This window comes from Pinus tabuliformis, chromosome 8, assembly GCF_031772625.1.
Source record: "Pinus tabuliformis cultivar Carrire ecotype Pingquan chromosome 8, CPIR1, whole genome shotgun sequence".
Taxonomy (NCBI): Eukaryota; Viridiplantae; Streptophyta; class Pinopsida; order Pinales; family Pinaceae; genus Pinus; species Pinus tabuliformis.
Genome location: NC_142294.1, coordinates 1,116,050,823 through 1,116,067,469, shown reverse-complemented (window position 1 = coordinate 1,116,067,469; position 16,647 = coordinate 1,116,050,823).

Sequence of the window (16,647 nt, the reverse complement as noted above, 5' to 3'; positions counted from 1 at the left end):
TTGGTGAATTTGTAATGATTAATAATAAGTGATTAAGATTTTAAAAATAATTTTGGATGATTAATGATAATAAGAAAATATAATTGTAAAGAAATCTTATTACTTGGTTTAATGATTTGCAAAGTCCTTAATTACAGAGATTTCAATACATTTTTTTGTAGGATGATAATCCAATTGGAACTTATAGAAGGATAAGTGTAAAATTAATGTGGTCAATATATACGTGATAGGGATTGGTTTAATAAAATGCCTACATGTACAATAAATTAGAATATGTATATATAGAAGTTAATATAGTCATTTATTCACATGAACATGTGAATTGGATATATAAATGTAGAGGAGTTACGTAAAGTAAGTCAAGGAGTTATTGCATGCCTCATTTTTATTATTTCTTTGAGATTTGTGTTCCATGTTCATATCTTGTGAAAAATGTGTGTGCTTGTTTATTATGTTATTTTAAGGATTAAGCACATAACACAAGGGCTTTACACACTACCAATGTTAAGACCTAAGCTCTTTGCATGTTGAAGCTCCATCCCAATCACTATACCACACATTGAAAAATAATATAATAATACACCTAAAGAAAAATTAATGTTTATCTATCTTAACATGAAATCTATCAAATATATGAGACAAATCAAATTTCACAAAGCAAAAACTCTGATGTTTCACCCTCAAAATGTTACAATGGGTCTAAAACTATTAACATATATGTAAGTAAATGCACCTACAACTCGAAATTGATGCAAACCACACATATAGATCCCCATCCTCCTCATCTTTTGGGAGGAAGGGTAGTGGAGAGTGAAGGTATACATTTGCCTGCATGATAAATATTGAGTTAATATGGATCTAAATTGGTTAATATAAATGAAAAACTAACACAAATGCAAACCTCATGACATACCCTCTTAGACACATGCATGCACCCCCAACATTTACTTCCTCGAGACACATAGGGTGGGTGCCCAAGAATTAGGGTGTGTTCATGCACACACACCCTACTACTCACCTTCTTAAACCCATCCATACACACATGCACCCTCACTGTCCACCCTCTTGTGAAATATAAACTTCTTCACCATCATCATCCATCCTCCCATTAAATATTTTTTTTTTCAAGGTAGGGAGAATCAACAATACCTATTGGAAACACTGAGATGGGGGTGAACCAAATTTCTCTTCAATTAGTATTTTTAACTTTACAGAGCATTAGTTTTCATTAACATTAGATAAACATAATTAAACATCACATGAACAATAAACAATACCATTCAACAATGAACAAACATCAAGATAGTAGACAACATATTTTTAGGTGGAAACCCCTTCGAGACAAAAACCACATAACACTACTTATTATTTGCCTTCAATAAAATGTACATCAATATTTTTAACTCCAATTGAGGGAGGCGCCAACCCCCTAATTTATAGGCTCCAACCTGAAGGACACTCCAATGCCCTAGTTTACTAGCTGCAATTGGGAGGACGCTCCAACGCCTTAGCATACAGGCTCCAACCTTAAGGATGCTCCAACACCCTATTTTCCAGCTGCTACTGGATGGAAGCTCCAACACCCTGCATAGGTTCCAACCTACCCTAACACCACCCTTCCACCTTGAAGTGTTCTCAATCTCTAACATGAAGGAGTCCACTTTCCTGCCTTGCACCACCCTGCTACCTTAATTAGTCGACGGACCACATTTCACAATTTTCAATCTGGATCCACCTATGCTCAAAAATCAATATAAGAAACTACAATACAAAAGTCTGAAATAAAATCTTTGTCAAATGAACCTTAACATCAATATGCTTCTGCACTAAACCCTAGCTTTAAAACCTCAACTACTTTATCTTCTCTTTTCCCTTTATCAACAATATTCTCTACTCATCAATTGACTACAGCAACTCTACTCAATACTATGACACTTATTCTCTGTTCATATATAATCAACATCTCAAAACCTCAATGACAACTTTCTTTGACCAGTGTATACCTCTTGTGCAAACAACCATAAAATGCTTATTTCTGTCAGTGATTAAACAACCTTACTTCATGGGATAATCATTTGCACTTATGAAAAATGTTGTACATCAATATGACAGTGATGACAGTAAAACCATTTCATATGACTTTCTAAATCGACCATACCTTTTAATGGTAGCAATACAACCTAATGTAAATGTTTCACATCATCAAGGGTATTGTTACAGTCAAAGAGACCAGTCATGCAATACTATCACATGTTTCCAATCAAACATCATAGATAACATTGTCAAAGGTCTTTGTCAAATACAATGGTGAGTACCATATACAAGGTGACTACTATATAAGGTCACTGCCATACAAGGTCTTTGTCATATAAGGTCACGATCATCATATCATAATCATACATATATAACCTTATCAATCTCATTCATGCCTCACTATCATACAACCATACGCATCATCATTACTGTAGTTGTCAAATCAAAGAGATCTCTAGCAAGGTCACTCTCATATGTCTAAGTTACATCCACATCAAGGATCAAGGTTGCTACCATATGTTTTACTATCAAGTCAAGTTGTCATACCTCAAGGTCACTTTTATATCTCAAGTCATAAAATGAGTCTTTTTCATATCATTAGGGTTACAATCATATATCACTGTTAAGTCAAACCATCCAATGAAGGTCACTGTCATGTTACCATGGTTATATATCACTGTCATGGATACTACTATATCATTGTCAAGCTATCATATATGTTACTATTATGCTTGGCAAGATCACTGCTCTATATAAGGTCACTATTATACTTCAAAATTCAGGATTTTACTAGCATGTCATTAACTAACTTACATATAAATGTGTAATGTCATATCCAATATCACTGTCATATAACAAGATTATTTGTCATATTTTATACTACAGTCATATCATCACGGTGTCATTGCGAAGTATTGTTAAACCCTTCAGAGAAGTAACTCACATTACTTTGCAATACATAATACATTAATAGGACAATTTTATCATATCTCAAAAACCAATCTATATCATTGACATATCTTAGAGAGATAAATCGCTTTACTGTGATGACATCCCTTAGAAGTAGAATTGGAATTACTATGTTAACATACCTTAAGAAGCAGAACTTTCATTACCTTGGAATGAAATTAGTATGTTGTAACCATTCATATTATATAGTGGCAACTTGCAATACCAAACTGTGGCAACTCACATACTAGAAATAGAGTAGATCTTGGATCTCAGATGAATTAAGGAAGGGGATTTTAGGTTGCTTCAAAATCACAGGAACATAGCTTAGTCTCCACAAAAACTCACAACACTTCAACAATAGAAACTCACATTAACAAAGAAGAGGTATCTCACATTCATCGTGTCACTGTTACATAATTAGGAATGATCCACAGTAAGGGAACAAAATCATTACAAGTAACTCAGTGAACATAACAAAACTCAGATTACAGAAGCCTAACTCACACCCTTGTATCATGCTTCAATCCAAGTATCTCAAATAATTTATAGTGCAGGGTATTCCAAGAAGAACTTGCCTTAAATATAGGAAGAACCTTGCATTTCAAATCAACATCTAAGATCACAAAAGATATACTACATAGAGACTTGTATTTTTTCTTTAGGAAAACTCACAATATCTCAGAAAATGGACTCGCATCATCTCAAAGATTGGTCTCCAGAGAATAACCTTCACATGAACTCACATTTGTCTCATAAAATACTCGCATCAACCCAAAACAATCTCCTTAGAAACTTCGCATTATACCTCAGAAGTCATCACAAAAAAAACCAAAAAAAAAATTACTTGATAAATGAGCCTAGATGCCAATATATAGTTGTTTGAAGATACACAGGGTCGTGTCTCTTAGGTGAGCCGACCTGAAATATTTGGAGGAGCCGACATGAAGGAGGGAAACTTTAAGATTCAAAATTCAAATTCATTGGAGCCAAACCCCTTGATACCCTTAGGTCGACTTCAATTAATTCAAATTAATTTTTTAATAGAAATACCCTTAGGATTTTTAACTTTGACCATACACTTAATTTAAATTTCTCAAAATAAATGAATTTCTTTGTAGCACCTTCTTTTGGGGTTTTTGACCACTAACTAGGGTCACCAACTTTAAATGAATTTATCTCTCAAACCGTGAGGATCCACGAGGCGTACCATATACTTTTGGAATCAACACAACAAGGATCATTAATTGGTGATGGTCTTGCGAGCTGAACATTGATCTTCAACCTTAAAGTCTTCAATAAGTGAGGGGCTTCTAGGGTTTCTAGGGTTTCTAGGGCTTCTCAACTATTGGAGTTTCAACTAATGCAATCTAGACAAATATTTAGAGCGTTCAAGAACCAATGTTAACATCAATAACAACACCATTCAACACTAGCATTAATAGCCTAACTTTATAATAATAATAATAATAATATCCATTTTTAAGGTCATGGCCAAGCCAGACACCAAATTGGTGTATGAGACCCCCTTGTTTGTGGGACAAGGGACCCACCTCCGCGCAACGATTTGACTGCTAAGTCTACTAAGGCATACATACTCTACCCCCTTTGGTTTTGAACCTGGAACCTCTTAGGAGGAAACACATGCTCTTAACCATTAGGCCCACTCAAGTTGTATAAATCAAACTTGATCATCTAAAATAACTAATTAATTGTTAAAAAAAATTTGCTTTCACCATCGCGAAAACCATATACATCTTAAATTATTACCTTATTTTCTTATATTTAAAAGAAACGGATTCTTCTCTAATTAAATAAATATTTAAAAAAAATATTCCTCTTCCCAATTCCAAATATTAAATATCGCTAAAGTTACACATAAAAAGTCATTTATTTAAGAGCACCTAACCACCAACTCTAACTCTATAAATAAAACCCATAATAATGAAACATAAGGTGATTATCGTAACCTTACCCCATGGGGCGCACACGTGGGTGATTATAATTGATCTAACTTCGTTCAACAACTTAATGGCGCCCTAAGCAAAGAGTAATCTCAAAAAATGTATTTTAATGCAGTGTAATTATTTGGGAGTGACCTTATCGCTCTTAACTTCAACCTCCCATGTGTATGGGAAAGTGTAAAAGTGAATCATAATACAAGAATATGTGAATATCATAAGTTAAAATGTTATAGTCTTTCTTAAATATTACCCTACATTAGGGTTAATATTCAAGCACCATTTTTCTTACTACGTTTATGGAAGAGAAATATCATAATATAAATTTTATTTTATAGGGGTGAGATGTGTAGAGGAGCTTGAGGTCTTATTACACAATTCGGTAAATTTTTATAAAGTTTTCATGTTCAAAATTTCAAGGTAGATGTAAAATTATAATTGTAAGATAGGCAACATTTATTTTAACTATGGATTTACCAAGTGTCAAGAGATCAAATCCCTTTGCATCTTAAGATAGTTGTATTTTAAAAGATTTGATCTCTCTACTTGGTAGATCTAGAGTTAAGATGGATCTATGCTAGTTTAATTCCCCCATTTAAATATGCTATATTCCACATGAATGTCATGGACAATAACATGGTTTCTCATAAACCTAGAGCTAAAAAACCACCAGTAACTTGACCAAGTCAAGTTTACCTTAACTACTCAACAAAAATTAATTATAAAAAAACAATAGCATACAATTTTTATTTTAACATAGGGTTGTTTTTATTTCAAACTTTAACTTAACTACCTTAAACAAAGAAAAAAAAAAAAACAAAACAAAAAAAACAAAAAAAAACTTAGAATTTTTATTTTTAATATAGAGTTATTTTTATTTTTATTTTGACCAAGTGAAATGTTTAGAGATAGGACATTACAACATCTCTTGCGTGTTGGGCTAGAAAACGCCTCCTGACTCAATGAAAATGAATTTTCATATTTATTTTTATTAGATGCAAAATTATAATTGTAAGATAAAGATCCATTTGAACCTTGGATCTATCAAGTGTCGAGAGGGATCAAATCTCTCAAGCTGAAAAGCTCTTTTTTGAGTGCAAAACTTGAGGAAAGGTTTGCACCTTGAGAGATTTGATCCCTCTCAGTAATTGATAGATCCAGGGTTAAGATGGATCTAGACTAGTTTCATTTGTGTGCGGCCATACAAAATTTGTTGAACATCTAATTGTTTTTGTAATGTTTCAAAATAGGAAAAACAATGATATGCAAGCAAATAACGAATTGACACCATAGAAAATTTTAAAACAACTTAGTAAACACCCACAACAATCAGAAATATGGAAGCAACTGAGCCATTTTATTGTAACTGGTGCAAGAGTAAAAATATATGGAAGGAATACACCTGTGCTTGCCTTTTTTGGCAAGTGGAGCAATGCCCAGGTGAATTAATGATAACCCAGAAACTGTCCAATTGCTCCTCCGTGCTGCTCCATCAAATCTGCACTGTCTATTGAAAATATATGGCTGAAAACCCCACCACTAGTGCTCAGAAAATTCTACAAATTTATTTATGGGGTCTTTGTCAAAAACCCAGAAAGGGTTTGGCCTATCTCCAAGCCAAAGTCGAACCCATAAAATGGTGCAAATTCCCCAGCCACTAGCAATTCACCCTGTTATAAGAATGAGAATTTCATATCCGAATATCACCCAGAAATTTCTAAAATTTTAACCACAAACTCCCCTCACAAAACCCAGAAATGGTTTGGCCGGATTTTGACCTTCCAAAATCGAACCCCAAAGGCCCTACGCCCTCTAAAACTACTGAAGCACACTGTCTACCAATACACTAGCAAAATCTTCCTCAAACACTCTAGAAAGGTAGCAATCACCTCCACTAATGCTTTCCTTTTCTCTCTAGACAAGGATCAGCCTCAATGGTCAAGTCTCCACCTTCCACGTGAGCACAAGATGTTGCCTCTGCGTTGGCCCAAGAAGTGTGAAAGTCACACTAAATGGGAGCACTCTCCTCTAACTCCAAAACTCTCCAAAATGGCAGTAAAACTCCTATGCCTCCTCTCCAGAAATTCTCCCGACCAAAACTATCCACCATATGCCACAAACAAACTCGACCTCCCTTCATTGTGTCCTCTAGAAATACGCACCACCTAGAGATGGATACAACTGCTGGAAACCACAATGAAATCCTACTACGGAAGAATGAAGATAAAACTCTATAGGGTGGCACTCAAATTCCCCCAAAGAAAGGGTGAGCTCTTCGCTTGAAGAACTCTTACTAAACATCAAGTGACTTAGATAAGCAGCTCGAGCAACCAAAGAGAAATTCGATATGCCAAAGATGACGAAATGAGGAGAGTCACCTTCCTTATATAGATTTTGTGGAGCACTTTTCCCTCCAATTTTTCCCTCCATCGTGGGCCCTCACTTAACCATCAACTTTTCCCCTCCAAGTAATTCAAACTAGGGAGTTCATATTCCCTAGTGTGGGTGGCCCCCACGTAGAACTTAACCACAACAAAATAACTTCTCCTAAGTCTAATCTCCTAATAAAATCAAATGGGCCCCACTATCTCCAAATTTGGCCCCAAAATGCAATAATTATTCTTGTTCCCAATTAATTTAGGAAGGGACATGACATTCCTCCCCTCCCAAATGTTGCTTGTCCCCAAGCAACTTTAGTGTTGGATGCTCCAATATGTGCTCACCCTCCCAAGTAGCATCCTCATCCGGCAAGCTCCTCCAATGCACCAAAAATTGCTTGTCCTCAAGTAGTGCTTGAACAAGCGCCCTCTCTGACGGTGGATCTCCACTATCGCTGCAAACTTCACCAGGGTCCAAAATATGCCATTGAATTGTCCTTGGTCGTTGTACTATCCTATAGTGAAAGAGTCCCTCGATACCAGGATCCCAATCCAACCTGATCAACATGGAGCACCCCTTGATCCACTCACTATCTTGCTAGATAGGGGCGTTAGAACCGATCTATCTATTGCCAATAAGTAGAGCATCATGACGATGTAAAACTCCGTCCAAATCCTCATGAAGTTGCCCTACCGAATAGTCCACCCCATGCACTCTGATTGTGGGCCCCTGAAGATACAACTCAATCCCCATGCGAATGAAGCCTCTCCTGCATGAGCTCCTCTTGAAATCCTCTTGTTGGCCATCCTGCCATGTTGATGAAGTCTCCCATGCCATCAGTGAATCATGGAAACGCGGTGGAAAATTTGGATGAACCTCTCTTGTAGAGACCAGCTCACCCCTATGGGTAGCTAAACCGCTAAGTACTGTGATGTTAGGGCCCCCTGCCTAGTGTAGCAAGAAACTATCATGTTGACCTCATGACTGGTCATCACTAATTGTCTAGCACGCTCGTACCATAACCTCCTCTCGCATAACTCTCAACCACAATCTATGTGATAATCAAGGTTAGGCCCAACTTGCCAAAGCTCTTCAATAGTTACATCGCCTATCACCCCATGGTTAGCCCCAATCCTAAGCAACAATCTGCCTCGCCCTATGGTGAGGGCTTTGGTGACTCCCCATGTGTCTACCTGTGATGAATCTGTTTGCCTGTTATTCTGACTAGGCTCACTGAGGACTGGAGTATCCCACCAATCCACTGGATCCCTGGATCCCATAACCATACTAGAGGTCCACAACCCCAAATCCTCTTTGCATGCTGCTAGCTGTTGGGACCCCTTTGTGCCCTGTCTTTGCTGCATGTGGGTATCTAATAGGTAGGCACTGAGCATTAAGAACATTTGTCGTGAATATCCAGCTGATCTTTGCCTGCCAAATCACACTGTGATATCTGCTATCCCAGCTCTTGATGATATGCTCAGGTACTACTGAAAGCCTAGGCATCATCCTACCAACAAGAACTACCATCCTTCACACCTCATGCTTGCCTAACGCCTCAAGTTTTCCATCTGAAAAAGCACCATGTAACTCCCTCTCGGTCACCTCCCTAAGTGTGAGCCTAGGGGTGGTACATATGCTACCTCGACAATCAACCATGCCATCTCTAAGCCTGTAATTGCCAACTCGTGCAACTACCAAGTGTCTTAACTGGAGAGTCTCCTCTCAGCCCATGACACTTGGTGTTTCATCCAACTACCTAGGGTGAGCCTCCCATGCCCTGCTCCCTGAATGAAGAGTGTCAAAGGGCAACAACAGAACCCTCTACGACTGTAAGCAACACTAGAGGATGATGGGTGGGTATGTCCCAAAGAGTATGATCAAGTGTCTATCAGAATGCTTAAGAGTAATCCTACGGATGACCCTCTCTCTGCCTCGGATCTGCTGATAATCCCCTCGAGGCCCTACCTCCACTAAACATGGTGTCCCTTGATGCTCAACAATGTCCTCATTAATCCTAGGTGAGTTGCATCCAATGGTACACCCATTGTCTTTGTCCATAAGTCTCCCTGGAGGCAACGCTCCAAGAGCCCACTGTGCCACATCATGTGTCATTGCATACCACAAAGTATCACCGCACTCCTCGACTTTCCACTATACGCCACAACCTATCCCTGTACACCACTGGATAACCCCAACTACAACTATACCATCATGTACCGTCATGTGTCTTGCCTGTGTCACTGCACCTGTCACTCCCTGCACGTCCTCAATGCGATGTGAGTCACTCCTCCTACCCCACAGTGTAAACTGACATGCTGTGGTATACCACCATGCATCTCCAAGCTCCTTTGTAGGCCACAACTCCTCGCTGCATAGACCTACACATCACTAGGTGTTATGGCCTAGAATTGGGTCTATATGCATAAGGCCATATCCCTCTATATAACACTAGATGCTACGACATGACTTTGTGCAGTCTTGTGGACCACTACCTAATGCCATATCACCCTGTAAAATATGGTATCTTGTATGTGCCAAAGTGTCTGCCACTCTGCTAGTGACCCCACCATGACACGCGTCATGTCCCCTCTTCCATCCTGGTAGACTTGAACACCCTAACTCCACTCGTGCTAGAGGGGATATCTTTGTTGTGTTGATCCTCTGTGACCCCTGAGTCCTAAACCTCAACAGGAGAACATCGTCTCCATACAATATCCAGTTCGATGGCCTACCCATGCCATATCCTCCAACCAGCTCCTGCGAGAGAATGCTAATCATCTCGCACCAACGAACATGCCAAAACAACCAATGGAGTCTTCTCACAAACCACCTAGCCACTAGCTCTGAATGGAACTCCCATAAGGAGTGCATGCACTCAGGAACTGGGTTGACTACCTCATTAATGCCATAGCCATCCTGCATGTTTGATATCGGATAGGAAGCTCTGCCTGGATCCTAATGCCAACCTAGGCCTCCAGTACCCACGATGTCTGAAAGCTCCCACTGAGCTTCACTCCAGAATACGATCATCTCCATGAGTCTAGCCCACTCCACCGGGTACCAACTCAGAATCTCTCTCCATCCAACCCCAATAGAGGGATCAAATTCACAAACTCCAACACATAGAACAAGCCGTCCATCCTGCGAGTGTTGCACCTCGTGTAGCTCATGTTGCCTCAACTCAGCATCCTGGTCAACACATAAAATTTGTCGAGGAGTCTCTGCATCTCTCTCTCCGTGGTGCAAAGGTAGTCTAGCAATGTTGCAAGCCTAATCTATATAAGCACAGAGAGAGCTACTATATGGAAGTACTTCAACTCTGTTGACGGTCTGTGCATCTATCTGTTCTAAGTCAGTGGTTGGCCCCAAAGAAGATTGCTTGTCCTCCTCCACCATGGGCTCAACATGAGTCACAAACTAACCTTCCATGACTATCTCACGCCCCTCTATGTGCTCTCCATGTTGTTGTAGGTGACTGTGATCCTGCAACTTAGTTGTAGACCCGGGTGCCTTTGTACTTATTGGCTCCTCATCAAGGGTGGTGATGTCTCTCGGCACCTCATCATCCTGTCATGTGTTGCTAACACCTAAAAACTCGATCATGACCCCGAATACCTCATCAATGGATACCTCAACAATGTATGTCACCTCCTCAACGGTGGACATGTCTGTGTCTCCTAGAACCTCGTCAATGGATGGCCCTATGGGTGTATGCTCTACTCTCCCCCCCAAGGTTTCAACTGGTGCTATCAAAGAGACCTTCAACAATGGTGACTCTTGTGCCACACTAGGTATACCAATGTGATCCTAACACTCCCGTGTGTCCTCTGCCTCATGCTCAATCTCCTCCTCAAGTCCCTCAAATCTAAAGGCAGGTCTCCACTAGTAGAAGTGCCTCCTAGTCTCACCTTCTAATTGTTCTTGTCTTGTCTGCTCCTTTCAAGGAGATCTAGTGTCACGAGTCTATTGATTTACCCCACATGGTGTAGATGGTTGCACCCTCATGGTCTATGTACCTCTAGTGTCTCTATTGTAAGGATGAGGATGGGTTTGGTCTATCACCCTGCTCAACTGGGCCAACCTCTCATTGTCCCAATGAATTCCACCCCATAATTTCTGCACACTGAATTTCTCTTGAGCCATGTGTTTGTCTATGGTTTCACCCGTTATTGTACCTACATACCCGAATCTTCCATGATCGTACTAGTTACCCACTGTTGGGCGAAGATCATGCTCTTATACCACTGTAATGTTCCAAAATAGGAAAAACAATGATATGCAAGCAAATAGCAAATTTACACAACATTTTTTTTTTAAACAATTTAGTAAACACCTGGAATAATCAGAAATATGGAAGTAGCTGAGCCATTTTTATAACTGGTGCAAGAGTACAAATATATGGAAGGAATAAACCTGAGCTTTCCTTTTTTGGCAAGTGGAGCAATGCCTAGGTGAAACAATGATAACCCAGAAACTGTCCAATTGTTGCTCCGTGCTGCCCCAACAAATCTGCATTGTCTGCTGCAAAGATATGGTTGAAAACCCCACTACTGGTGCTCAGAAAATTCTGCAAATTTATTTATGAGGTCCTTGTCAAAAACCCAGAAAGGGCTTGGCATATCTCCAAGCCAGATTCGAACCCATAAAATGGAAAATTCCCCAACTACTAACAATTCGCCCTGTTGTAAGAATGAGAATTTCATACTCGAATATCACCCGATAAATTTTGAAATTTTAACCACAAACTCCTCTCACAAAACCCGGAAAAACCCAAAAATGGTTTGGTAGGATTTTGAGCTTCCAAAATCGATCCCCAAAGGCCCTACGCCCTCCAAAACTGCTGAAGCACATTCTTTGCCAATACACCAGCAAAATCCTCCTCAAACACTTCGGAAATGTAGCAATCACCTCCACTAATGCTTTCTTTATCTCTCTCGACAAGGACCAACCTAAATGGCTGAGTCTCCACCTCCCACGTGAGCACAAAATGTTGCCTCTGCGCTGGCCCAGGAAGTGCGAATGTCACACTAAATGGGAGCACTCTCCTCCACCTCCAAAAATCTCCAAAATGGCAACAAAACTCTTATGCCTCCTCTCTGGAAATTCTCCCGACCAAAACTTGTCCACTAGATGCCACAAACAAACTCGTCCTCCCTTCACTACGTCCTCTAGAAATACGCATCACCTAGAGATGGATGCAACTACCGGAAACCAAAATGAAAACTTCCTATGGAAGAATGAAGATAACCTCTATAGGGTGGAAATCGAAGTCCCCTGAAGAAAGGGTGAGCTCTTCGCTTGAAGAACTCTTGCTAAACAACAAGTGACTCGGCTAAGTAGCTCGAGCAACTAAAGAGAAATTCGATATGCCAAAGATGATGAAATGAGGAGAGTTGTCTTCCTTATATAGATTTCGTGGAACACTTTTCCCTCTAATTTTTCCCTCCATCGTGGGCCCTCATTTAACCATCGACTTTTCCCATCCAAGCAATTCGAACTAGGGAGTGCGTAATCCCTAGTGTGGGTGGCCCCACGTAGAACTTAACCACAACAAAATAACTTCTCCTAAGTCTAATCTCCTAGTAAAATCGAATGAGCCCCACTATCTCCAAAATTGGCCCCAAAATGCAATAATTAGTCTTGTTCCAAATTAATTTAGGAAGGGACATGACAATTTTTATCATTTTGAATATGCTAAATATGTCTAAGATCAATTTGGTCAATTTAATTTTAAATTTGCTTAGTTATCTCAATTTGTTGAGATAAGCGAGACGACTAGTAACTTAAATGATGAAATAAAAATTTTGAGTGCAAAGTGACAATGTAACAATAGATAGATAGATAGATAGATATGGAGAGAGAGTGTGTGTTTGGAGGATGAGATAGAGAGATAAAGAAAAAGAGACAATGGGAGATAAAGATATAGATGGAGGGGACAAATATGTGCTTACACTGAAATCAATGCACACTATTAATCTAATTACTTTGAAATTAATGTACATCATACATCTAGTTGCATCAAATAAGAAATCAACATCTACACTGAAAGCAATGCATCTAGTGCAAACAATCAAACATGACTAGAAATCAATATCTACACTAAAATCAATGCTTCTAGTGCAAGAAATCAAATAGAATTATAAATCAATATCTACACTGAAACCAATGCATCCAGTGAAAGCAATCAAATAGGATTAGAAATCAACATCTACAATGAAATCAATGCATCTATTATACGGTATTAAATAGGATTAGAAATCAACATCTACACTGAAATGAATGCATCTAGTGCAAGCGATCAAATAGGATTAGAAATCAATATCTACACTGAAACCAATGCACCCAGTGCAAACAATCAAATAGGAGTAGAAATCAACATCTACACTGAAATCAATGCATCTAGAGTAAGGTATTAAATAGGATTAGAAACCGACATCTACATTGAAATCAATGCATCTAGTGCAGGTGATCAAATAGAATTAGGAATCAAAACTACACTAAAATCAATACATCTATTTTAGTGAAAAACCAAAATATTCATGACTTTCTAGATCTAGCTTCTATTTCAATATTTGTCTTTGTGTGTCTCTTCTTCCCTCTCTCTCCACCTTCCATTCTGTGTCTATCTTCCTCTCTCTCTCCGCTCTCTCCCCCATCTCTCTCTCTCTGCCTCTACCTCACTTTCTCTATGTTTCCCTTCTCCTCTCTCTACATGCCATATATATCTATACCTCCCTTCATCTCTCCTTATTTATATCTCTATCTTATCCCCCTAAACAAATGTCATGCTCTCTCTCTCTCTCTCTCTCTCTCTCTCTCGCCCCCTCCATCTATATCTATATCTCCCTTTGTCTCTCCTGCTTTATCTCTCTATATTGGCTTGCAAATATACATTCTCTCTCTCTATATCTATCTATCTATCTATCTCTCCCTCTTCCTCTCCCTCTTCCCCTTCTCTCTCTCTCTCATTGTCTCTCTATCTCATCCCCTAAGCAAACACTCTCTCTCTCTCTCTCTCTCTCTCTCTCTCTCTCTCTCTCTCCATATCTATATATCTTCCTCCCTCCCTCTCTTTGTCTCTCTCTTCTTCCCTCTCTCCTCCCTCCATATATATATATATATATATATCTATCCCCCCTTGCCTCTCCTTCTCACCCCCAAAACATACACACTCTCTCTCCATATCTATCTATCTCTCTCTCCCTCCTTTTTCCTCTCCCTCTTTATCTTCCTCCTCTCTGTCTCTTCCCCCCCCTCTCTGTCTCTTCCCTCTTGCTCTCCTCTCTCTCTCAACATCTCTCCCTTGTCACTCTCTCTCCATCTCCACCCTTCTCTCTCTATGTCTTTATTCCCCTTCCAACACGATCTCTCTCCCCCTCTTTGTCTCCTCTCTCTCTATCTTCCTCTCACTACCTTTCTCTCCCACCTCCCTCTGTCTCTCCCCCCTATCACACTCTCTTTATCTCTCCACCCTTCAAGTCTGTCACTATCTCCCTCCCCCTCTCCTTCTCGCTCTCCCCCTCTCTCATTCTCGCTCTCCCCCTCTTTCCCCCCTCCATATCTATGTCTCCCTATGTCTCTCTTTCCCTTCTTTCCCTATCTCTATCCTCTCCCTTTCTCTCTCTTCCCTCATCTCCTCTCTACCTCATTCCATCTTCATCTCTTCCTTGTCACTCCCTCTCTCTCTCCACCTCTATCTCTCAATGTCTTTGTTCTTCCCTCCCTCTCTTTCCCCCTCCAAATCCATCTCTCTCCCTTCCTCTCTCCTCCTCTCTCCTCCCTCCTATCTCTCTTCCTTCCTCTCTCTCTCCCTGTCTCTCCCATCTCTATGTCTCTCTCCCCCACTCTATCTCACTCTCTCTCTTAAATATGATCCCATTGTATTGTATTGTATTAAAAAAATTAATAATAATAATAATTGGTTGTAAGATATTAAACCTATATTTTGGATCAATATTGTCAAAGAAAATACAATAATAAAAAACTTAAAAGAATCATGCACTATCTTTCCTCTATCATTGTTAGTCACTTTGCTTTCTCTCTTCGCTTGGATCCTTGGTTAAGATGCATCTATCATGGTTCTTTATAATATTATTTATATTATATAAATTTCACATATGTATATATTATTATTATTATTATCCAATTTTAAGGTCATGGCCAAGCCAGACACCAAATTAGTTAAAAGCATTCTCATTTTTAGTTTATTAAAAGCTTGATTTAATCTCTATAGGAATATTCTTAGTAGTCGTGAGGATGGAGGGTTTATATATACTTCAAAAGTAATTATAACCTTTTTTCTTTTAGATTTAATTAAAAAATGTTATAAAATTAAATTAAAATAAAGTATTTGTAAAATATTTTGATTTTTAAATAAGTTATGGTTTTTGGGCATGTGGTATTGATAAGCCATGGTATTGTAACAAAATAATTAAAAGCCTAGATCCATAACATAATAATCAAAAGCCTAGATGGTCCATGGTATTATGATTTTCTTCCCTCCTCTCCCTCTCTCCCTCCCTCTCTCTATCTTTCTCTTCTATGTATTGGCCCATGATATTGTAAAAAACTTATTTAGAAGTTAATAATATCCATGGTAAATATCTTGTCAAATTGTAAATATTTAAGTTTTATGCTTATTAATTAGATTTATAGATGGTTATGAAATCATTATTTTAATTTATATGGTAAAATGGATGTTAATTTATAAGTACTATTTATATGTTATATATTTTAATGTGATATGTATATTATATATTCTTTTATCTAAAAAATTGTTCATAATTTTAATAATAAAAAACAAAATTACAATATAAAAAAATGAATAAAAATATCTAACATCTAACACCTATCCATCTAACATCTCACATCTAAGTTTACACATATACCTTATACCGGACTAGAGCACCTCTAAACGCAATGAAAATTGATTTTTATATCTTATTTAATTAAATTACTAAAATCATAATAGTAATATAATGAAAATTATTTTTTATAATTTTGATTTGCAAAATAAATGTAAAATTATAATCTTAATGAATTTGAATAGCTTTGTTTTTAAAAAATTTAATGAAATGGAAAATATTTTTTTATAAATATATTATATAAATCATAATAATGGTGTTTAATAACCATTAAATTTCATGCTTTTATTTATGAGTTTTGTAAAAATCATTTAAATAAAAAATGATTTTTTATTTTGTAAATTACAATTGTAATTAATATAAATGAATTTTCATAATTTTGTTTGAAGAGTTTTGTAAAACTTATTTAAATATAAAATATTTATTATTATTATTAATTAAATTAGAGTTGGTTTATT